This window comes from Phyllostomus hastatus, unplaced genomic scaffold (genome assembly GCF_019186645.2).
Source record: "Phyllostomus hastatus isolate PE091 unplaced genomic scaffold, TTU_PhHast_1.1 phas_scaffold_93, whole genome shotgun sequence".
Lineage (NCBI taxonomy): Eukaryota > Metazoa > Chordata > Mammalia > Chiroptera > Phyllostomidae > Phyllostomus > Phyllostomus hastatus.
In genome coordinates, this window is record NW_025334042.1 from 44,543,245 (window position 1) to 44,568,264 (window position 25,020).

The window sequence follows — 25,020 nt, forward strand, 5'->3', positions numbered from 1 at the left end:
GAATGGCTTTTTTTAGTATGACTGATGGAAATCATTGCCATGTAGTTATACACTGCATTCATTTTGGATATGTGTTTCAAATTTTACACACACCACTATGGCCGTAATGAGAGCTCTCTTAACTTATCCATATTTTCATATCTTCCGGTTCTTGGCATGCCCTCGATTGCCAGTGTGATGATACCGCAGACCGTCTGAAGGACTGACTCTGTTTCTTGGCTTTTCTGACTGGACACCTATCCTCTTCTGGATTCTATTCCAAATGTCTGACTTGAACTTTAGTTACAGTTCTCCATGGACTTGTCATAGCCAAGCTCACCATGAACTATACATAGTTCATCCGCTGTGTACTGCTGATGTATTCCTGACTGTTACTCATTTCCCTCAGCACCATCTCTTCTCTGAGTTTGCTGCCAGTTAAAGGAGCCTTTGCATTGGTAGAGCCCTCTGTTACACACTTCTCGTCTCCTCTGAAATCCCACTACCCATCCACTGTTTGCCTACATTATTTTCTGTTGTGTTATCAATATTGAGTTTCTAGATATAGGAAATATTGGCACATGAAATTTGCCTAAATAGTGTAGATGAAATATAAAATATGCACCATAATATGCATAAACACATATTTGATAAAAGCCCATTGGACACAAAGGGAGTTTAGATGTCTTGGCAAAGCAGTTTAAGTCATACTTTATTTAGTCAACCTTTGCTACAGACATTAACACCTTGATTAACAGGCATAAAGATCGTAAGCCAAAATACTCCTCCTTACAACCCAAAGTTAGAGGAACTGACAGAGCATGAAAAGATCTAAAGATGTACATGTTTCTGAAGCCCTCAGATATCAAGTTTTTCTTGTTATCTAGTCACCTTGAAACACTTTACATATGTTAATCACAGTCACCAAGAATGACAAAGCAGGGATAGTAAAATATTTATTATCTGCGGAGTTCAGTTTACATTATTAACCCACTTTTTCTAATTTCTCAAGAACTTATATATAATTTTTGACCTTTCAAGTTTGGAAAGAGCTATTTTGATCTTAGAATACCAATAAAGCAAACACTGCTTTAGTCTCTACTTTCAGTTTATTCTGCTAATTTAGCCATTAGTGGCCACTCAGAACCATTAAACACAAATCCAAGAGCTGAGCTACACACTTTCAACTGCTTTTGAAGTCCCTTCATTTTGCAGAATGGCTAAAGTTGAAGTGCTCATTTGCTGAGTAGGGTTAAGAGTTGAGTGTTATGGCAAGTTTATCTCAACTTTCCAGTTTCTTATGGTCATAGCACTGGTGCATAAACTTGGCAATATAAATTAGTGGAAACCCCCCAAATAGGTAGTGTGGCCTCACTGGGTTTGCTACTGGCTGGCCCAGTGACCCTGCACAAATTATAATTTCTTTGGGCTTTAGTTTCTTCATTTGGCATGAGAGATGATTGAACTAAACCCAAAGGACCCTCAATATCTCTTATATTCTTTATTATGTGTCTACATGGTGTACACACATTCATGATACACAGTCTACACATGCCGTTATGTTGCACACAGATGAGGGTGCAGCACTTTTTAAATAAACTTGATAACTCAGAATTAGATCATGACTTTCACTTTACAGAAATGATTCTTTCCGAAATGATTCATTATGTGGTTGCTGTAAGTCAGAAGTAGGAAATGTGTGACTCTAGACAGATTTATGCCTTAACTTAATTTTATTCAGTTAATGGGGTAAATATTTCATATGCTTGCAATTGTTAAATCACGAGATAGCCTTAGAAAAATTAAGTGGCAGTACCTAAAATGGGACAGGAAGAGGCCGATACTCCATTAATCTGTTTCTCTGCTTGAGCTCAATTTCCTTTTTTTCTTTATCTTTTTTCTGTTAAATTATTGGCATAAATACTTGAAATATATGTAATATATGACTTTAATACTTTTTCTGATTATTAAAGTAACATGCTCATTGTGGAATGTTTGGGGGAAAATGGAAAAGTTGGCAGAAGGAAGGAAGAAAAAAAGTCACTCAAATTCTAACAAAGTAATTGCTGTTAACAATTTGGTATATTTCCTTTCAGCATTTTTTCTTGTTTTTATATACATGGAATCATACTATTCTTTGTGTTGCTTTTTTATTGGACATCACAGTGTAAGAGTTTTTTAATATTATTAAAATTATTGGTAAATGTAATTTTTTAGGTTATTTAGTATTCTGTCATACAGCTGTAGCATAATTTACTTAACCACCTTCTTACTGTCGTCCATTTAATTACTTTTAATTTTTCACTATTATAAATGATTCTGCAGTGAACATTTTGGTGTATAAAGCTTTTCTGTCTGTATTTTACATTATTTCTTCAGGATAGATTCCCAGAAATTGAATTACAGGGTCAAAGGTACAAACATTTTTAAGAAGGCTTTTGATCTATAATGCCGGATGGCTTCTCCAAAATGTTATTTTTAATCACTTTACACTCCCTACAGCAATATGTGAGAGTGCCTTTTTCTGCCATAGTCTTAGCTGTTCCTCTCTAAACACTAAATAAAGACTCCTTCTGATTTGGTAGGTAAAAATTGTACTTCACTGCAGTGTTAATTTTTATTTCTGTAATTAGTGGTAATACTCAATGTTTTTTAATCATCTGTAGTTTCTCTTTTGTGAAATTTCTGCTCATATCTGCAGTACATTTTAAGTTTTTTATTATGAACATAATTTTGTTATCAGTATATAAATCAGATGGGAGCAAACCTTTTTCTTCCTTTAAAAATGTCGTATTAAGTTGCTTTTCTCTTTGTTCTTGGTTGATATTTTTTTTTCTGTTGGTCATTAGTTTCTCAAATCATAGTTTTAAATAGCAAGCTGTCATGGTGTGCTTCTGAGTATATGGCTTTCAAATATTTGTGGAATGAGCTTATAGAACTGAGTTTTATGTGTGGCTTTCCCGGTGCGTGTCTGCTAAATGAAGTGAGACATGCTTATGTATGTCATTTCACAGGTTTCCAGGTACCTCACGTGTGGGGTCTGAAACCTTCTTAAGTTTTTGCAAGTTGGCATTAGTTAATAATGATTAAATAAGGAATTTAATGAATGTTTTTCATCTAGTAATTTGGTATATTTTTTCCTTTATTTTATGGACTATTCGATTTGGCGTTCATATTGCTTTTTTAATTAACATCACAAGTTAAGGATTTTTCTGTTACTAAAAACTGTTTTGGAAATATAATTTTTAATGGTTTCTGCTCCCACCCTCCCACCTCCCACCATCTGTTTTCCACATCATTCTTCACCGCCCTAAGAGAAACAGAACACATATTTCTTTGGTAGTTGGCCATATAATTAGAAATCAGTGTATGCACAGGCACCATGAATATTTTATTGATAACAGTGTTGAAATAGAGTGTTTGTTATTTTAAAATATGGCTGCTCCAAAGTAATTCAAACACTGTTTGAAACAATTTAATCAAATTTATTTGTACAAAAGCACTTAGATATGAGCCAAGTGCTACTCACTGATCAATGTTGATCAGGTCATTTGAATATTGAACAAAGCCCAGGACCAACTGAATGGTTCTCCAGGGATGGAGGTGGGTGTTTTTGGTCGGGTCACAGCTGAGCTCACTCATCCCTGATGACTGCTGCTCTGAGCTCTGAATCCACTGATTCCCCGAAAGAGAATGTGTTTTCAGGATGTCAGGTGAACCAGTTTGTATCAAGTTTTAGGATTCATTCTTTTAAACCTTAGCAATATTATGTCTTCCTGGAGGGTGACTGGATAACCTTCACTCCTGTAGAGACTTCAAGAGAACTATGTGATTAACGGGGCCACAGCTGGACCTTGGGACTCCTGTTGGGAGCTCTGGTGCCCCACCAAATTTTCATGTATTACAAGAGTGTTCTGTATTTAACCAAGAGAAGTGTCTTTGTCCAAGGTGGTGGTCTCTGCCTTGCCTTTACCACTTCTGCAGAACCAAGAGGGAAGAACGATTGTTGGAGAGTAGAGAGAACAGGAGGTATGACTTCATTCTGGTCTGGGCGCTGTTTTGGCTCACAGTGCCTGGGAATCTGGGACCCTTACCAGCCCCATGGATCACTTAGAGAGTTTCATTTATTGTATCCCTAACATAGGAGGGATATTCTAGCCCATGTGATATTTCATTATGAGAATTGGAAATAGTTTTTAAAAATAATATTCTTTAGCCCTGGCTGCTGTGGCTCAGTGGATTGAGTGCCGCCTTGTGAACAATAGGGTTGCTAGTTTGATTCCCAGTTAGGGCACATGCCTGGGTTGTGGGCCAGGTCCCCAGTAGGGGGCGTATGAGAGGCAACCACACATTGATATTTCTCTCCCTCTCTTCCCCTCTCTAAAAAAATAAAATAAATAAAATAATATTCTTTAAAAGGAGACTAGGACTAGAAAACCATGAGGATATTTCATTGAATTTGACATGTAAGAATAAATACAAATTAGAACCAGGCCATTGGGAGGTGAGACTTCCGATTCCTTTCTTCCTCTGCGTTATTATAGCCCTGAATGACCTGAATAAAAACTTTTTCTTAGAGTTAATTTAAGCACCTCACCTTAGTTTTTTTGGACAGTTGTGTTTAGCCTATGAAATTTCACTTCAGTTCAATTAACAATTATTTGTACATGAACCATTAAGATTGTTTCTTTGGGTTTGAATCTGGCCTCTATCATTTTTAACAGTAAGATCTTAGGCAGATATGACTATATCTGGTTCCTCATGTGAGGAACCAGTTCCTCATGTGAGGAACCAGTGATGTGCCCATGTTGAGTAGCATGGTACCTGGTGCAAAATAAGTCCTAAGTGAATATTAGTTGTTGTTGTTGTTGTTATTATTACTATTATTATTATATTGTATACTTCCAAAGGACAAGACTTATCTCACCTTTATATTTTTGATAAAAGAGTGCCTTCTACATGGTAGGCCAATAATTATTGGATTTGATCAGTTTCCTCAGTAGCTTGTCTTGGGTCCGAGCACATCTTTCCCTTGTAGTTTGATGGTTATGGTGATAGCGGTGGTGGCTCTGGAAACGCATGTAAGGTATATGCAATTTACTGTTCTGAGGCTAAATAGGGGATTCAGTTTTTCAGGAGCCAGCCTGATACCTTGTACCAGAATCTTTGTAAATTTTACTTTAAAAAGGGTTGTAAACTGCATTTTTTCCTTTAGAAAGGTTGTATGGCTGTAACTGTATGGTACCTGAGAACATTTAAATTTCTAATTACTAGGGAGACTGTCACATTCCGTGAGGTTAAGGATAACATTCAAAGTGACAGTGAAATAGTGTGGCCCTCATTGCATTTGTAGCTCACCTATTGAAAGCCACTAAATAATGTTTTGGAATGACCATTATAGGTTTAAATGCATATCAGTGGAGCCTGTAATTTTCTTAGGGCTTTGAAGCTCAGTGAAGTTGCAAGCTGGTCAGGACTTTGAAAGGAGAAAGGGGAGAGCATTGATGCAGGGGAATGCAAGAAGATGCTCTTTCTTCTTGAATAGGAATCACAGTCCCATTAAAAGAAAAATGCCAGAGTCTTGGCAAAAAGCACAAATTTGCATATTATTCACATGCATTTGCATACTGAGTTCAAGGGGCTCTATCTTCAAGTATGTAAAATAAATTGTGTAATCTGCCGCAATTGTGTTCCAATTCAGTCTCCTGGGCATTGCACAAATGAAATACATAACATGTTTAAAAATCTCATTTCAGAAGATGAAAGATGTCAATCAGCTAAAGGAAGCTGCACATTAGTAATACTGACAGAGTAGAGAGGGGTTTGGCTGGAGTGCAAGACCGGGAAAGCCACTGCTCTCGAACTCCTCACCTACCAAAAAAGCCTGCTCAGATGGGTCCTGGACCTATGAGTTTGCCACTTCAGAGACCATGGTGCCCAGGGTGCTGCCTCTCTCCCATATTGGAAAGTCTGCCTGGTACACAAGAAGTAATGTGGGGGAAACATAATCCCGTAATATCTACAAGCCTTCCTACAGCGCCTCCTCTCCATAAACATACAAGGCCTGTCCAAAAGGTATCCAGCCACGTAATATGAAAAGTAGGGATATTTATTGAAGAAAATATGAGAAACATTGTACATAGGGCAGTGACATCTCAGTCCTCTTCAAAGTAGGCAATTTGGGAGCTCACACAGTTCTCCCAACTGTAATACAATGTTCCTTTTGCACTGGTAGCAGAAGCCGTAGAACGAACTTTGCCATGACACATTTCATGCCAAGATCCTGCGTCAAAATCTCGGACACAGTAGTTTTTGGAATCCCAAAATCAGCTTCTAGTTTTGTCACTGTCAGTCGTCAATCTTTGTTGATTGCAGCCCATACATATTCAGCATTCTCAGGTGTTCTGCTTGTTGCAGGCCTCCCAGAACATGGACCACTTTCAACAGATTCCTGACCATCTCTGAAGCATTTGTGCCAAACTTTTATTTGTGCTGCACTCATTGCATCATCCCTGAAAGTCTTCTGAATCATCTGAATAGTTTTTGCAGAGGAATGTGCAAGCTTAATGCAAAATTTGATACAGATTCATTGCTGTACTCTCTGTCATTTTGAATGTGATGGCCACACAATATACATGCTCACTTAATAGCGTCTAACACCCCCAATGACGGGTACAGTTAAGTCGTCATCGTTCACACATGTGCATTCCAGTCCACTATCCTTGGCTGCCAGGTTACATCATTCTCGCAAACCGTTATCATTGTATTGACAATGGCTGGACATTTCCCAGAGAGACATCCTACACTCTAGGTAAAACATGAAACACTCTCGTGTTTGCTATGTGAATGTTACTTTATGACAAGTGCCCTAGCTTCTTTTCCAACCAGCTTGGTGCCCCTCAGCCTCACTTACGTAGACATTCCAGTGCTGCCTGGCCAGATGGAGTGGTGGTGGTGGCACCAACCAACCAGTCAGCAGCAAACAGTCAGATTCTAATACCCAGTTTAGGCTCAGCAGTTTACAAATCCCCCAGTATGGCCTTCAGCAGCTATAGAGTGATGTGTAGGTGATTCAGAGTGCACAAGTTCCTGAAGTCTTTTCCTTTCTAGAAGTTATAGCTAGGTGGGCAAACCTCACAGGAAGTTAAAACCAAAAGGGTCTGACAGAACAGACAGATGGGGCAGGAGGCAATTACTGAAGGAAATAATGGTGCATTGGTGACAAGGAGTGACAAAATATCGAGGAACAAAGGACATCCATTCCTATTAGTGTTGAAACAATCTCCTGAATGTTTCAAGTCCATAGCCTATGAACTTTAAGGTGTCATGGGATGTTGGCGGTAGGCATCGGGTAAAATGGGGCATGAAGATGGTGAGTGAGATCAGGAAAAGTAGGACCAATCCAGCAGTGGAAATAGCTTCGAAAAGAGATGGGATGGAAGATGCACCAAATCATAGGATCCAAATAGGCACAAGGAACTCAGGTTGGGATCATCTTTTACTGAGAATTTGGAGAGCCTTGTATTCTCTTGGAAGGAAGAAACTGGCAAGCATCAAGTAGAGGGTCAGGGATCTGGTTGGTAGGCTGGAGTTTAAGGCAGGCTTCTAGCTGTAGTAGGGGACTATAGATCAGGGAGGCGAGGTAGGCTGGCCATCTGGTCAGCATCAGCCCAGCAGAGGCTGCTGGTGGGCAGCAGGGGCTCAGTTCCTCCCAGGCGGTGGTGACAGACAGAGGGTAGGAACCATTTCAGTCCCCACGGCATGGAGAGCCTCAGACTATTGCCTCCATCAGGCTTTGCTTAGAAGCTTAGGAAGGATGAAGTCTGCTGACCAACAAGGCTGAGGAAGGAAGGTGACTGATAATGAGCTTTGTTTCCCTGATGGTACATCTCTGTGCCTGTTGCTACTGGGTATTTTAGCTTCCCAGGCTCATATGGTAAGACATGCACTTTTTTTTTGTCATTTGAGTGAAGGCTCGGTATATGCCTGTTTCACTAGGTGCCCAAGTCCATCCTTGGTGCCATTCTATAAACTCTAGGAGGTTGAGAACAAAAGCAATTTGGAAAAGTATGGGTTTGGCATGGTTTTGGGGAAAAGAAATACTTTACTGCTATTCACATTCTGATTTTACATTCTAGCCTCCCTCTTCATTTTTAGGTAAGTCACTTAACCTGTTGCTCTTGGTTTGTCCATTTATAAAATGGGCATTTAATACATGCATACTTTACAAAAGTTTTATGAAAATTCATTAGGTACAGTTTATAAAGTAGTTGGCAGATGAAGCACTAAGTTTTAAGTTGGGTACTGACACTGTGCTTATCTAAGATATCCTTAGCAGGCTCAAATATGGATGGTTTTTTATGTACTTTTTTTTTTTTGCTAGAGATGTTATATAGATTCATTTTGGGTTAAACACCACTGTCTCTTTGTCTTCTTTTATACTCATTTCACGTAATTCCTCTTCCTCATTTCTCTGCCTTCTTTCCAGTATCAATCCAGCTTATTTTATTGTTTGCTCAGCTGACTTGGAATTGGGACAGTGGAGTCAACTTGCTTGTAAAAGTGAATGCAGGTGGACTGTGAACCTTATCAGTCCAAGGCTAAGCCCACAGAAACTCAGAGGATCATTGTCACCATACACTTGAGGACATGACATAATTTCTGTCACATTTCAGAGGGAAGGTGCTGTATAAATAAGATACCTAGCCACAAAGCAGACTTCAGAAGTGAATTCCTAAGAGCTGTTGGCCCAGAGAAGCATTTATTGGCCTTCTCCCCTTTTCGAGACTGCGCCAATGAAATAAAATACATGAGATCTACAAACTCCCAGTCTTCATTACTCACTTTGCATAATTATTACTTGTCCTAGATGAGTGGGTAAGTGTAAGTAAGACTGAAATAAATCCCCAAAGTGTTCTGAAAGCAGGTTTCATTGACTAAGAATTCAATTATTCTTTTAGGAGTTTGATTTTTTAATTTAAATTTTTTCTGCTTTCATTCATGCCATCTTTTTAAAAATATTTTTTTCTCCTCACCTGAGGACATTTTCTTGTTGCTTGTAGAGACAGGAAGTGGGTGGGGGGAGGAGGAGAGAGAGACAGAAAGAGAGAGAGAAAGAGAAAGGAAGAGCAACATCGATGTGAGAGGGAAGCATCCACCAGTTGCCTCCCATACCCACCTCAAGCAAGGATCAAACGTGCAGCCTAGCTGTGTGCCCTGACCCAGAATCGAACCTGCAGTTTTTTGGTACACAAGATGATGCTCCAACCAACTGAGCCACCCAACCAGGGCAAGGTTACCTATTTTTTAAAGGTTTTAAACAGTGACTTATTCAAATTTGTAAAATCTGTTTTCTATTTGTTTTTGTTTCTTCAGTATAATTGAAAGATTCTTCAAAAGCATTTCAGCTATTTTTGTAATAATTCTTCCAGTTTGAAACTTAATTTGCTTTTCTATGCTGGCTGCTCCCTATTTGAGTGGCTGCATAGGGTTGAGATTAAGAGGATAAATGCTAGAGATATCTGCCTAAGTTTGTATCCTAGTTCCTCCATTTAGAAGTAGTATAACCTTGGGTCAGTTACTGAACTTTTCTATATCTCAGTTTATTCATCAGTTAAATGGGATTAATAATAGCATCTACCTCATCAGGTCGGGTAAAAATCAAGTGAATTACCACATATAAAGCACTTGGAGCATGCATATGACACAGGAAGTACTATGTAGGTGTTAAAGAATGAGAATTTCTTCTGTGTGCCTCTATTATGGTACTGACATGCCCTAAATTATTTGGTTGAGAAACACTGAAGCTGGCTTGGGTTGGAGGGGGTTTATTATAGGGCAAGGATTATGGGCCTCAAGAGGAACCTGGGTGGGGTTGAGGGATAATACTGGACAGCCTGCAAGAGCCAAGGCAGCCACATACCTTGTCTGTTTCCTTTACTGGTTCTAGGAAGTCTGACATCTTGTCTCTGCTTCTCTGTCTTTGCCAGTCTTCCATTTCTTTTTGCCACCTGGCCCTTCCTGCTTGCTTAGCAGCACTCCTCAGCTCAAAATCACTCATCCCAAATCATAGCCTTAAGCCTGGGAGTCTATCCTACTTTGCAAGTCCATTGCCCACAGATAACTCACTTAGCTTCTCTGCATTTAAATTCCAGTTTTCCTAATTGGTTGGGCACCCCACCCTGGTTCAGTGAGCAGAGGGAGTGGAGTGAGGTGGCGCTGTGGGGACGGTGACATATTGTGTGCTTCTCCCGAGGCAGCTTCTGTATGGATTTCTCTGTGGCTTTTCAAAGCTGTGAGATGAACTGATGAGATGAACTGATTTTGAAAAGTTCTACATGAAAAATAGAAACAAAACTACCACTTAGGGGAAGTAGAGATATATAAGATATAAAAATGTAATGGTCTTAAGTCACAACTTATTGTTTTGGTAAGATCATACAGTTCATTAGGCTTTGTTAAAGAATTCTTTTAGCTCTTAGGTCAGAATATATAAGCTAAACCAATTATTCATATGGAAATAAAAAATTAAATTTAAAATCTAATAAAATTGAACATGTATAAAAAGAAGAGTTGTGCATGAGATGAACTGATCTATTTTATTTCCTTAAAATAGACTAGTCATGACCATAGTTTGGGAAACACCACTCTGAGACTTGTGTGCACTGGTGGATTGTGCTGGGGAGCATCTGGCTTCCCCGCACTCCTCTAGTCAAGGCTTCTCTGTCTTTGGTGCACAACAGTATCCCTGGGGCATTTGTGAAAAACACAGATTCCCAAATTTTGTCTCTAGACACTCTGTGTCACCCAACCTGGGTCAGGCCCGGGTATCCACAGATTTTGCCAAGTGATCAGGTGCTTCTCAGGCAAGTTGCTTGCAGATCATATTTGGAGAAACACTGCAGTAAATATGGTGCTCTCTCATAAACTATATACCTTGCCCTTCTTTTCCCCCACTCTGTGCATGAATGGTCTGTTTTATGATCAACTGTATTCCAAAAGTCAGTTTTGGAGACTCTTGTTTAAAACTTAAGGATATCATCTCTTTTAGGTAGGTTGGTAGATTTCTAAGCCAACATATATAAAAGCCTAGAGTTAAGCTTCCCTTTAGATTTTATTATCAGTACTTCTCAAACCCTGTAGCTGGCAGCAGTGGTGAGTGAGGTCGGGCTCAGGCAGTGGATCATAGGCAAGGGGCAGCGATGGCAGCCCCCAGCAAGGTAGAAGAGAATTTATATGGAGAGTGAAGTGGACATTGAAGGAAGAAGAGTGAAAATTCTCACAGTAATGGAGAGAAAAAACTAGTTTGGGAGAATTTCTAACCACACCCAGGTAGATAGGAAGATCTTAAATGTGTGTTTTTGTGCTTTCAATTTGGAGAGAGATTTCATCTTCATTTAGTTGACACTTAAATCAGTTTTTTGACTCTGACTAATCTATTTCTATGGGGAAAGGAATGATTACAAAGGAGTGGAGGGAACTTTTAGGGCGATGGAAACATTCTATATCTTGATGATGGTGATGCTTGCATATTGTATACATTTGTAAAAACTGATAGAAATGTATAGTTAAAGGGGTGAGTATTATTGTATGTAAATTACACCTCAGTAAACTAGACCTAAGAAACAGAATTTCGTTATTAGTTAAAATTTACATACTGATGTATGCATGAATGAGTACTTTGTCAGTTCCATTTAGTAATAACAAATCTCTACACTTGCTTAGTACCTTTCAACTTATAAGCTACATTCATACCTATTTCCTCATGTTAGTCTCATCAGCCTGTGAAGTAGGCATACTTGTTCACATTTAGAAGAGAAGCTACTTCTTTGAGGTTTACAGAGGCTAAGTGATGTGCTAAAGGTCACATAAATCTTTTTGAAATCCAGGGCTTTTCCCACTGTTAATGCCCTTTAAAAATAGATTGCATTTGCCGATTTTGAGAAAAAATGGTTGGTTTTCTTTATGGCCAACTTGGGTGCTCTTTCTTCCCCTTGATTAGCTTGGAATTCCTGCTTTGGTCCAGACCAACTCCAGGTAGCTTCTAGGTACTTCATTCAGTCCCCTCCCCTCTTATACACCCTCTGCCAGACCACTTCCATTTTGTCCAAAGTGTAGATCTCCTGGGAAAGCGCTCTTGGCAAGCCCAGAGTCACCCAGGACCCACTGTGTCCTCTTCTTGGCAAATGGTATACACGCTATAGCTTGTGTTGTGTGTAACCAGTTGAGCTCTCTATAATTTTTCATCTAACTGTTAGAGAGATTTGTGTAAGAAAGAGCTTGTTGACTCTGGATGAGAAGACAAACGGAAATTTGGAGAACTGGTGTGGAGATCAACAAGTGCATGGCTGGTAGAAGAATGAGTGAATTTCAAGGCATGAGATTAATTAGGTGGCGGTTAAGGGCTTAGCATCTCCTTTCATCAAACTCTGTGGAGCTCAGAGTGGACCAGTCATGTTTCTGTCCAACTGCATCACTACATCTCTATGTAGATTCTTAAGGGAAGAGGAGACTAGGAAATAAGATGTCAGGTTTTAAAGAAAGAAAAATGTAGTTTGGTGCAGAAAATAATTCTGATGAGGGATCTTTTGATGTGGAATGAGAGAAGAAGCCAGAAGAAGGATGGTTGTATGAAAACGTTAGGACTTTGCATCAGTTGATGCAGAGAGGATTTGGTACTAGAATAGAGAAAGGAACAGGTTTGAGTTAGACCTGAATATAAATTAGACAAAGGGAAATGACAAGGGCACGTGAAGAGCTATGAAAACGTTCAGACATGTTAACCTTGAAGTGATGCCAGGCAACTAGACAGATGTATAAAAGTGTAAAACTAGGCCTTTCTTTAAAGGTTAGGAATGAATAAGATTTGAGTCACTGGCTCTGTTGGGGGAGGGGGAAGTGTAGAAGTCGTGGTTAAATTCTGGGTAGAAATGAAGCCCTGTGAAGAGACAGGTTGAGGACAGAAAACGAGTGGCCCAGAGAAGGTGAGAGAATAGACAAAAAGACCCCCAGAGACCATCAGGTGCAAGAAGACCAGGGAAATGCAGAGAGGTTAAGCGCTGAGAGAGCTGGTGAAATGGGGAAGGAGCAGGTGATAAATCTTGTCAAGCACAGCTGGGGAAAATTAGAACAGCAGAAAAAGGGAGGCAACTGGAGCTGTTCATGAACATATTGTTAGTGACTTGTGTCAAAATAGTTTTAGTAAAATAGAATGGATGAAGGTATGAATTCACTCAAAAAGAATTCTAGAAGAGGAAATTTTAAGGAAAGGAGGAGACAGATTTAAGAAGCAAGGTGACGAATGAAATGAAGAGGATGGAGTAGGGGAGGCAAAATGGATGAAAGTGAGATATTTTTCCTCTCTCTTTAATACACATTCCTGTACACAACTGGACTCACATAAGACCTTATAGATACTTATCAGCCCACATGAGGCAAGAAAGAAAAAGGCTGCCTGAGGATGAAAGATTTCAATGAATTTATTGGGGTTATATTAGTTGATAAAATGATACAGGTTTCAAGTGTGTAATTCTATAATATATCATCTGTATATTGTACTGTGAGTTCACCTGCCCAAGTCTAGTCTCTAATCCAGAGAACAGACTGACAGCTGTCAGAGGGGACAGCCAGCCTTTCAATGAGCAGGTGAAAGTAATAAATAGGAAGAGCTGAGGGAGTCGACTTAGAGATGAGAGGAGAAAGGATTGTCTTTTTTCAGGCAGCAGCCCAGGGTCGTCGTATTTAGGTTCACATTATCACAGGGAAATGTTCATGTTGAGAAGAGAACTGTTTCCATGAATACTGTTTCAATCAAAAGCACTTCAGTGAATGGTATTTCATAAGCACTTCGGTTCCTTAATCATTACAAAATTGGGGTCTTAACTTCTCAACAGTGATGACTATTATCGAGAAGCGGAGAAGGAATTTCCCTGCTGTAATAAGCTTAGTCTAGTTGACTCCCCAAACAGGTTTTGAAGGCAGCTGCAATTTCATTCACCTTGGAAGTTGAAAACAAACTGGTTTTAGTGATGAGGGACCAGTACCTTCCCCTCCTGTTTGCCCATCGTTTCTTGTCACTGCTCTAGCTAAGTGCCTTAGCTGAGCACCCAAATTCCTCTGTATACCTTTTCAGTTTTGTCTCAACAACTGCTCTCTCCTTGAGTGCTTTCTCTGGGCCAGGCCACTCTGCTTACCATTTTTGATAAGCTTTGTGCCTCACTGCTTTTCCACCTCGGTGCTGCCACTTCTGTGCTTTTGCTCAAGCCAGTTTCTTCATCTTGGGTACTGTTGCCCTCACTATTTATGCTCAGAGCAGTTTCTCTCTGATCAGCTTCATGCTCCTTTAGCACCTTCGTGCCATCTGAAGGTCCAGTGCTGGGGCGTGTGTGTTTCATCTCCGTGCTGGAGTGCACAGTCCTGTGGACAGATGTCAAGTCTTGACTCCCTGAAACACTTCGCTGTGTTTCACAGGACAGGCCCTCAATAAGAATTTGGACTTTTGAGAGGAAAGGGATAGGAACTCATGTGAGGTTATAACTCAAGTTCTTTGCTTTCGGCATCTATTTTTTTTCAAGTTCTATTGAGATACAGTTGGCATATAGCATTGTATGTGTTTCAGATGTAAACATAATGACTTGACTTACACATACTGGAAAATGATTACCACATAGTTTAGTTAACACTGATTATCTCATATGTCAAAATCTAATTTAAAATGGGAAAGTTGCAGATACCCTGAGTGCGTACCCCTGTACCTGCATGTGCAGATCTCTGCCCGTGGATTCTGCCGTGACCTGTGGCTGAGCTGAGTCAGGGAAAGGCTTCATCTGGCCTCAGCAGGGTGTGGAAAAGGAGGTACAGATTGTGCCCGCTGTCCCTGCCCTGCTATTTCTGTGGTGACGTGAACATGGCAATTTAGGACCAATGCACATGCTCTTCTTACTGTAAAAATGCTGGATTCAGAGAAAAAACAGTTACTTGCTTTTCAAAAACAATATACAATGTGAAGGGTGGCCAAATCACAACTGTATTATTATCATTACAGCAAGGAATTCACAAATATTTTTTCATCCCTTTTCACTATTTAATTTTTCCCACATATTAAGAAAAAAATACAAAGTGTCATATGTTTCCTAGAAATATCACCTGTATGTTTTCTTATGCTGCTGTATTTATTTGTTTAAAATTTGGCTTATAATTTTTCAGTAAAAATTGATTCTAAAACTTTATCTTTTTCCTGAAGCAGGTTCTGATCATATCAAAGAAAGAAAAGAAATAAGAGCTCATTATCAATTTGTTTCTTTAGCACTATAAAGTCTGAATTCATGAACACATTTTCCTTCGTGGAAATGTTCTGCCTTTCTCTGGATTGTGCCTTGTAGTCATTCTGATAATTGCTTGGTGTATTTTTCTGATTTCCAATCCTTTTACATTCCTCACTTTCAAGGCTTTTCTTTTGAAATATTCTACAGAAGTTTATTTGTTCTTTGCAGAGCTCCAGGCTCCAAAAGCAGCATTACTGCTTATACTGCTGCTAACTAGGACATAAGGATAAGCATGAAGCATCATCAGGAGAGGCAGGCTGGTGGTGGTAGAATTCAGGTCCTGCTTCTGCCATTGAAACCTGAGAGGCTCCTTAGGCCTCTTATTGTGGAATGCAGGAGGAATCTGCATCACTTATGATCGGAGCAAGAAACAGATGGTACCCTCAATTTGTTTAGCTTGAAGAGGGCTTAGAAAAAAGACCACCAAATTGTGGGCAGTGCACAGAAACCACAAGAAGAGGTACAGTGTCCTAGAGTTAGAAGCAACTTGGTGGAGCTGTGACTACCTGTAGTAACAAAGGAGGAAAGTGGGAGCAGATTTTGGAATGTGTAGGGGGGCTGTGTGGAGAGAGATATGTGGAGAGGGACGTTTTATGAAAGCTATGACCTTTGGTCAAGTGATAACATCCAACCCAGAGTGAACCCACAGGGAGGAAGCACAGAGGTTCCTAGTCTTAGCCTTCTTGTTTCCTCTGGGCTGCTTCTGTGCTCTTTATTGGTCAAACCCAACTGGAGGCCAGAGGCCTAGAAGTCCATTGATGTGCTCCAGACAGGTCAGCCTCCTAGGGTTCAGAGTAGAGAAGCAATCTTGAGTGGGGAATGGAAGACAAGGATTCACAGAATTTTGAAGTTGGAAGAGACTTTGAGAGCAGCCAGTTCATTTCTCTTATTTTATAGCAAAGCTGAGCCACAGAGAGGTTGACTACTTCTAAATCCTGTGGCTTGTCAGTGGCAGGATTGTAATAGGGCGTGAGGTTTCCTGGTCCCCAGTTCTATCACTTGTACTACAGCATTCTTCTTATGTAGTAATTTGAGAGGACGGGGAAGAGAAGAGTAAGGGCAAGTGAAATTAGAGAGGTTTCGACATATGATTAATTCTCTGAGTAGGTGTTCAGATCCACATGTGATATTAGAGGGGTTTAAGCGAGTTCAGAATTCAGGTAAGGTTGGTTTGTGACTAACAGATATGTACATCGATGCTAGTAATAAAGATGGCATTTTATATTAAGCAGCATATGACTACATCTAGAGTTGGCCTGATAACCAGGCAGCTCAAATGATGTGGCTTTTGTTTCCTATGGATTCTGGCCCTGCTACCATGCTCTCTTTGAGGTATTTTTTGGCATCAGAATCTTGTTTTAGACCTGGGCTCTGCTTGAAGGCTGAATCATGTTTGGGTGTCATGCTTCATCAGTAGAACCATCTTAGAACTGAGAGACCAAGGGAAAGAGGGCTAATTTGTACACATAGACACATGTCACTCGTATAGGAATTGATTTACACACACATGTACATGTGCAAATAAGCAATCAGATAGATTGGCAATTATCAGCTAACAACATTGGCCTAGGAATGATCCTTACGTAATGCCAATAAATTGGAAATGGTATTGGAGTTTATGGTGTTTCCCTTCACGTTATAACCCTTAGGAATGCAGGACCTAAAACAGTGCCTTCAATTATGTGTCAACAGACATAGAGAAAGGCAACTCATTATTGGTATTCTTTGGTTCTTATTCATTGGTTCACTCATTAATGCCATCAATAAATGTTCATTGAGTGCTTAGCATATGCCAGACACTCTGCTAAGTACTGGAGATAGATAAGGAAAACAGATGTAATCCTTGCTCTCACTTCATCAGAGCTTGCAAGAAAAGCTATCTTACTAGCTAAAGTAGTGATGATGGGTTCTCCTTTCCTGTATTCCATGCAGGGAGAATCACTATTGGTGAGTGAAGATACGGATTTCAAAGGTAATAAGTGACTATTTTGATGTTGTTGAAGTTGTCCTTTTACTTTGCACAAAATCTGGTGGCTATTTGGGAGCTGCTGGGGAAGGGGGGAGGTGGGGAGTAGATGCTGACTGGCTTTATGATTTAAAATCTATTTCACTAATTGTTTATATTGAAAATCAGGTTGTTACACAGAGACTAACTTTTTAAAATAACCTATTTCTAAGGTCAGTAGAAACTGTACCAAAGTTAGAGAGGGAGGTGGGAGGGAAGGAGTCTGACTCATCTAAGTAATTCAAGGCAAGAGAAGCTCCTTATCTGTCTCTGAACAGAGTGTATTCACATCCAATGAATAAATATCGGGTACCCGCTATGTGCTAGATGCTTTCAAGTAAACTTTTTAATATTCACAACAATTCTGTGAGGTGAGGATAATAATCTCCATTTTCTAATGAAGAAGATGGGATCGGGGTAATTTAGGTTACTGCCTCCCCTCTTCTCAAGCGTAGTAAGTGTTAAAGCCAAGTTTCAGTTCTAGACCTTTTGACTTCTAGGTCCTTTTCTTCTTCACTGTATCATAATACCCTTCTAATTAATATTTTATTATTTTTGCAATTTCAGCCTATTGTTTTCATTACATTTCCTGCTCATCTGTTACCACTTAGCTTGTTACTCTCCTGATCTCCCAGACAGGATTAGGTGGCCTCCTGTGGAGCACTGGGCATACTCTATTATAACTCACCACACTGTCCTGTAATTTCCTGTTCATTTGTCTGCCTGGGCCTCTAGGCTAAAGGCTCCTTGTCGATTGGATTCCATTCAGTGTTGGATCCCATCTTCTAGCACATTCCCTGGCACACGGAAAACATTCAATAAACATTTATCAAATGGGTCGATCCAAATGAGTCAACCTTCACAGTAATCCTGTGAAAGCAGTTATATCATCTTTTACAAATGAGGAGCCTGAGGATCAGAGAAGTAAAGAATCTGATCCAAGATCACACAGCAAGTTAAGAATAAATGTAAAACCTGTGTCCTCAACTCAAACGCTATGCTCTTTCCACCAAACACAGCATGATTATTATGGCTGAGTCTGCAGAAGAGGTTTTGGTGAGGGTTGCAGTGAGTAGGAATATACCTAGGCAGTAGAGCAGATCATCTCGGGGGGGGGGACCCCAATTTTAAATCTATTTTAGCACAGACTGTTTATCTACAACTCAGAACACCAGTGTTTTCTGGGTAGGTCTGGTGGTCCCTGTCTCACACCTGGCTCGCCATTGCCCTCCCAATACCTTTCTTTTACCTACTCCCAGATTTTCCTGCTGCCCTGTTCCTGTGCTTCTCTTTTTATCATCCACCACCCATTGTCGCTGCTCATTCCCCCTTAATAGTCAGTGACAAACCAATAATTTTTGTTAACACTTTAAAATGCTATTTTGCTGTTAAACCAATACATGCAATTGCCCTAATCTGCTGCCAAATGGTAATAATCAGAATCTGGTTTCAAAAGGTTTGGATTTCAGCAGGGCTGCCCACAATGTCCTTTGAGGCATATAAATTAATTATAATTAAGAACCGTGTGCAGATGTTAGAAGAGAAACTTTGAGCAATTCTGGTGTTTGCTCTTGCAGAATATTAAAGAAAAATGCATGAGTGGTTGTTGCTGGTGAGAGTACAGATAATCACCTATGTTTGCATCACAGATTTCTATTAAAATGTACACATATGAAGTGATTCATAATCATGTATTAGTTATCTGTACATCCCTGTGTCAAGAACTTGGGTGAGTGTAGAAGTGATACTTCTGCTTTGTGCAGTAGCAGGAAAGAACAGCTCCAGTAGAAAAGCCTGCATTTAGCCACTGAAAGTGTTCTTGAACAAGGAAGGAGTTCAGGTCTGCCTGGGCCCGGTATGAATAAGAAGATTCTTTTTTAAAAAAATTTAATATTTTTTGTATTTTTTTTCCATTACCATTTAGTCCCCTTGTAACCACCCCCCAGCAATCACCACACTGTTGTCCATGTCCGTGAGTCCTTTTTTCTTTTCCCTCAATTCTTCCATGCCCCTAACCTTATCCCCCCAACCCAACCAGCTATTTGTTCTCCATCTGTGAGTCTGTCTCTTTTTTGCTTGTTAGTTCAGTTTGTTCAATATATTACACATATGTGTGAGATCATATGGTATTTGTCTTTCTCTGACTGGCTTATTTCACTTAGCATAATATTCTCCAGGTCCATCCATACTATTGTAAGGGGTAAAAATTTCTTCTTTTTTTTTATAGCTGAGTAGTATTCCATTGTGTAAATGTTCCATAGTTGTTTTACTCACTCATCTACTGATGGACACTTGGGTTGCTTCCATATCTTGTCAATTGTAAATAACGCTGCAGTGAACATAGGGGTGCTTATATTCTTTTGAATTAGTGTTTTGGGTTCTGTCAGGTATATTCTCAGAAGTGGGATCACTGGGTTGAAAGGCAGATCTATTTTTAATTTTTTAAGGTATCTCCATACTGCTTTCCACAGTGGCTGCACCAGTCTGTATTCCCATCAACAGTGCAAAAGTGTTCCCCTTTCTCCACATCCTCACCAGCACTTGCTGTTTGTTGATTTATTGATGATAGCCATTCTGACAGGTGTGAGATGATATCTAACTGTGGTTTTAATTTGCATTTCTCTGATGACGAGTGACATTGAGCATCTTTTCATATATCTATTGACCATTTGTATGTCCTCTTTGGAGAAGTGTCTATTCAGGTCTTTTGACCATTTTTAATTGGGTTGTCTGTTCTTTTGGTATTGAATTTTGTAAATTCTTTATGAATTTTGGATATAAACACCTTATCAGATGTATCTCAGTGAATAGGTTCTCCCATTCTGTGGGTTGTCTTTTTATTTTGTTGATGGTTTCCTTTGCTGTGCAAAAATGTTTTAGTTTGATATAGTTTCATTTGTTTATTTTTTGTTTCCCTTGCCTGGGGAGATGTATCTGATAAAACGTTGCTATGAGTAATGTCTGAGATTTTGCTGCCTATGTTTTCTTCTGTGATTTTTATGGTTTGGGGTCTAACATTTAAGTCTTTGATCTGTTTTTAATTTATTCTTGTGTGTGGTGTAAGAAGGTGGTCTAGTTTCATTTTTCTGCAGGTATCTGTTCAATTTTCATAATACCATTTATTGAATAAACTATCTTTAGCCCATTGTATGTGGTCGCTTCCTCTGTCACATATTAATTGACTGTAAAGGTATGGGTTTATTTCTGGGCTCTCTATTATATTTCATCATCTATGTTCCTGTTTTTATGCCAGTACCAGGATGTTTTGATTACTATGCCCTTATAGTATAGTTTGATATTAGGTAGTATGGTTCTTCCAACTTTGATCTTCTTTCTCTGAATTGCTGTTACTATGCGGGGTCTTTTGTGGTTCCATATAAATTTTGAAATATTTGTTCTAGTTCTGTGAAGTATGTCATTAGAATCTTGATAGGAATTGCTTTGGATCTATAGATTGCTTTGGGTATTATTGACATTTTAATGATGTTAATTTTTCTTATCCATGAATACAGTATGTGCTTCCACTTATTTGTATCTTTCATTTCTTTCTTCAGGGTCTTATAGTTTTCCAAGTACAGGTCTTTTACATCTTTGGTTAGGTTTATTCCTAGGTATTTTTTATAGCAATTGTGAGTGGGATTTTCTTTTTTTCCCTTTCTATTAGTTTGTTGTTAGCATATAAAAATGCAACTGATTCCTGGATATTAATTTTGCATCCTGCTACTTTGCCAAATTGACTTTTCAGTTCTAGTAGCTTCTTGGTAGAATCTTTGGGGTTTTCTATATTCAGTATCATGTCATCTGCAAATAATGATAGTTTTATTTCTTCCTTTCCAATATGAATGCCTTTTATTTTGTTTTCTTGTCTGATTGCTCTGGCTAGGACTTCTAGTACTATGTTGAAAAAGAGAGATTAAAGTGGACATCTCTGTCTCATTCCCGATCTTAAGGAGAATGCTTGTAGTTTTTTCTGGTTGAATATGATGCTGGCAGTGGATTTGTCGTATGTGGCCTTTATTATGTTTAGGTATGTTCCTTCTAATCCCACCTTGTTGTGAGTTTTTATCATAAATGGGTGCTGGACTTTATCAAGTGTATTTTTTGCATTTATTGTTATGATCTCTGTTTTTATCCTTCATTTTATTTATGTGGAAAATCACATTTATTGATTTGCAAATGTTGTACCAACCTTGCATTTCTGGAATATATCCCACTTGATCATGGTGCATGATCTTTTTGATGTATTGCTGTGTTTGGTTTGTTGATATTTTGTGGAGAATTTTTGCACCAGTATTCATCAGGGATATTGGCTAATAATTTTCTCTTTTTGCTGTGTCTTCATCTAGTTTTGGAATTAGGATAATGCTGGACTCATAAAATGAGTTTGGGAGCCTCCCTATTCTTAAATTTTATGGAATAGTTTGAAAAGGAGACGTGTTAGTTCTTCTCAGAATGTTTGGTAAAATTCATCTGTGAAGTCATCCAGTCCAGGGCTTTTGTTTGTTGGGAGGTTTTTGAGTACTGCTTCAGTTTTAGTAGGTGTAATCTGTCTATTCAGATTCTCTGATTCTTCTTGATTTAGTTTAGGAAGACTGTATGTTTTTAGGAATTTATCCATTTCTCCCTACTGTCCAGCTCTTTGGCATGTACTTATTCATAATGTTTCTTATAATCCTTTGTATTTCTTTGGTGTCAGTTATTTCTCCTCTTTAAATTCTGATTTTATTTATTTGGGTCCTTTTTCTTTCTGATGAAGGTTAAAGGTTTGTCAATCTTGTTTATCTTTTCAAAGAACTAGCTCTTGGATTCATTGATCTTTTTTATCTTTTTTCTTTTTCACTGTATTTCATTTATTTCTGTTCTGATCTGAATTATTTCCTTCCTTCTATTCACATTGGGCTTTATTTGTTGTTCTTTTTCAAATTCCTTTAGGTGTGAAGTTAGATTACTTATTTGAGCTTATTCTTGTTTTTTTGTTTTTGTTTTTGTTTTTGTTTTTAGATAGGCCTATAATGCTATGAATTTCCCTCTTAGGATTTCTTCACCAGTACCTCACAGATTTGGGATTAGTGTGTTCTCATTTTCATTTGTTTCAAGGTAGCTTTTGACTTCTTCCTTGATCTTATAGTTGACCCATTCATTGTTTAATAACATGTTATTTAGCGTCCATGTTTTCAGTGTTGTTAAGTGTTCTTGTGATTTATTTCTAGTTTTGTAACATTGAGATCAGAGAAGATGCTTGATATGATTTCAATCTCCTTAAATTTATTGAGACTTGTTTTGTGTCTTAACATGGGGTCTGTCCTAGAAAATGTTCCATGTACATTTGAAAAGTATGTATATTCTGCTGCTTTGGGGTGAAATGCTCTGAAAATATCAATTAAATCCATTTGATCTAGTATGTCATTTAAGGCCACTGTCTCCTTTTTGATTGTCTGTCTGGAAGATCTATCCATTGAAGTCAATGGGGTGTTAAAATCCCTGACTATGACTATTTCTGTCGATCACTCCCTTTATGTTCATCAAGATTTGCTTCACATATTTAGGTGCTCCCATGTTGGGTACATAAATGTTTACTAGGGTTATATGTTTACTAGGGTTATATCCTCTTGTTGGATTGTTCCCTTTATCATTATGTAGTGTCCTTTGTCTCTTACTATAGTCTTGGTTTTAAAGTCTTTTCTGTCAGATATAAGTACTGATAGTCCAGTTTTTTCCCTTTCCATTTGCATGAAATATCTTTTTCTATCCCTTTACTTTTAGTCTGTCTATATCTTTCTATTTGAGATGGGTCTCCTGGAGGCAGCATTTATAGGGGTCTTTTTTTCTTTTCCATTCAGCTACACTGTGGCTCTTGGTTGGAGCATTTAAGCTATTTACATTTTAGGTGATTATTGATAGATATGTATTTAGTGCCATTTTATTCTTTGACTATTTTCCTGGGTTTTTTTTCTTTCTCTTTTTCTTCACCTTCTTCTTAAAGCAAGCCCTTTAAAATTTGTTGCAGTGTTGTTTTGGTGTTAACAAACTCTAGTTTTTTCTTTAAAGTCTGGGAAGTTCCTTATGTCTCCTTCAATTTTAAATGATAGCTTACTGGGTAAAGTAGCCTTGGTTATAGGTCTTTGCTTCTCATTACCTTGAATATTTCACACTACTACCTTCTGGCCTGAAATGTTTCTGTTGGGAAATGAGATGACAGTCTAGTTGGTGCTCCCTTATAGGTAACTAATTGCTTTTCTCTTGTGGCTTTTAGGATTCTCTCCTTGTCTTTAAACCTTATCATTTTAATTATGATGTGTCTCAGTGTAGGCCTCTTTGAGTTCAACTTGTTGGGGACTCTCTGAGTTTCCTGGACTTGTATGTCTTTTTCCTTCATCAGGTTAGGGAAGCTTTTGGTCATTATTTCTTCAAATAGGTTCTGGATCCCTTGCTTTCTCTCTTCTCCTTCTGGTATTCCCATGATGCAGATGTTGTTATGTTTTGTGTTGTCTAAAATGTTTCTTAAACTCTCCTCAGTTTTTTAAAATTCTTTTTTCTTTTTGCTGCTCTGCCTGGGTATTTTCTTCTACCTTGTTTTCCAAATCACTGATTCAGTCCTCTGCTTCATCTAACCTACTGTTTATTCCTTCCAATATATTATTTACTTCAGGTATTGCATTTTTTACTTCTGACTGCTCTTTTTTTATGGTTTCTCTTGTTTTTTTTTTCATGCTGTTGAGTATCCTTAGAATATTACTCTAAACTCTCTGATAAAGTGCTTGCCTCCATTTCATCTAGTTTTTCTTCTAGAGAATTCTCTTGTTCTTTGATTTGGGATCTGTTTCTTTCTCTTCTTATTTTGGCTGCTTTGTATTTTCTGCCTTAGTTGTTAAACTAATCTGTGATATAGCCTTAAGCTGTAATCAGCAGCCAGGCTTAAGCACCACAGGGTGGGTGGGAGCCACTGCTTCCCCTTAGGCTAGTGCCACTCGGAGAGGGGTGCTCTGCCTAAGAAAGATGGCTTCTGCGTTATGGGGAATGACTCAGCACAGGGATCCTGGCAGCTGTTCCTTCAGTTCTCTGCCTAGAGCCACCAACACCAGACTCTCCTCAAGCATCTGTAGTCCACTCTGCCCTCCCATTGCCAGAGACCAGGGTAAGTGGCTACAAATGAAATTTTGTGGGTTGGCCTTTTAAGAGGCTTTCCAGCCATCTATCCTTGGCAGACAGAAACCCTGCTATTTCTGCCTCCACTCCCCAGACTGCCAGGATTTCTTCCTTTGTTCCTTTCTGAATAAAGGGCAGAGGCAAAGGAGCTCAGGACTCTAAAAGAGTAATGGATGATAGTAATGGTGTGAGAAGGAGGAGAGTAACAATGTGAAAAGAAAATTTAGGTTCTAAGCCAACTGAAATCAAAAGTTGATGCCTTTTATATGTTATTTTCACAGACTTAGATGATATTTAACAGACCTTCAGTGCATTTGGAGGATTGAAATTGGGTTTCCAAAAAAGCTGCATACATAGATGGCATTGTATTTCATTTACTAGAAATAGACATTGGTCCCATACATCAAGATGACATTAGATAGTAATTGTTTACTATCAGGAGTAACTCACACTCCTACTTCAGATGGTAAACACATTTGTTGCCTAAGTGAGGCATTTTGACTCAAAAATACCTCTTTGGTTCAACATTTGCCCTATGCCTATACATTTAAATTTAGAAAGTATAAC

General features: G+C 38.8%; 1 protein-coding gene across 1 annotated transcript in view; it reads left to right on the forward strand.

Annotated features, from left to right (window-relative positions):
- Nucleotides 1-25,020, forward strand: part of GRIN2B (glutamate ionotropic receptor NMDA type subunit 2B) — a 397,603-nt gene that overhangs the window by 82,550 nt on the left and 290,033 nt on the right. The gene's annotated exons all lie outside the window — the stretch shown is intronic.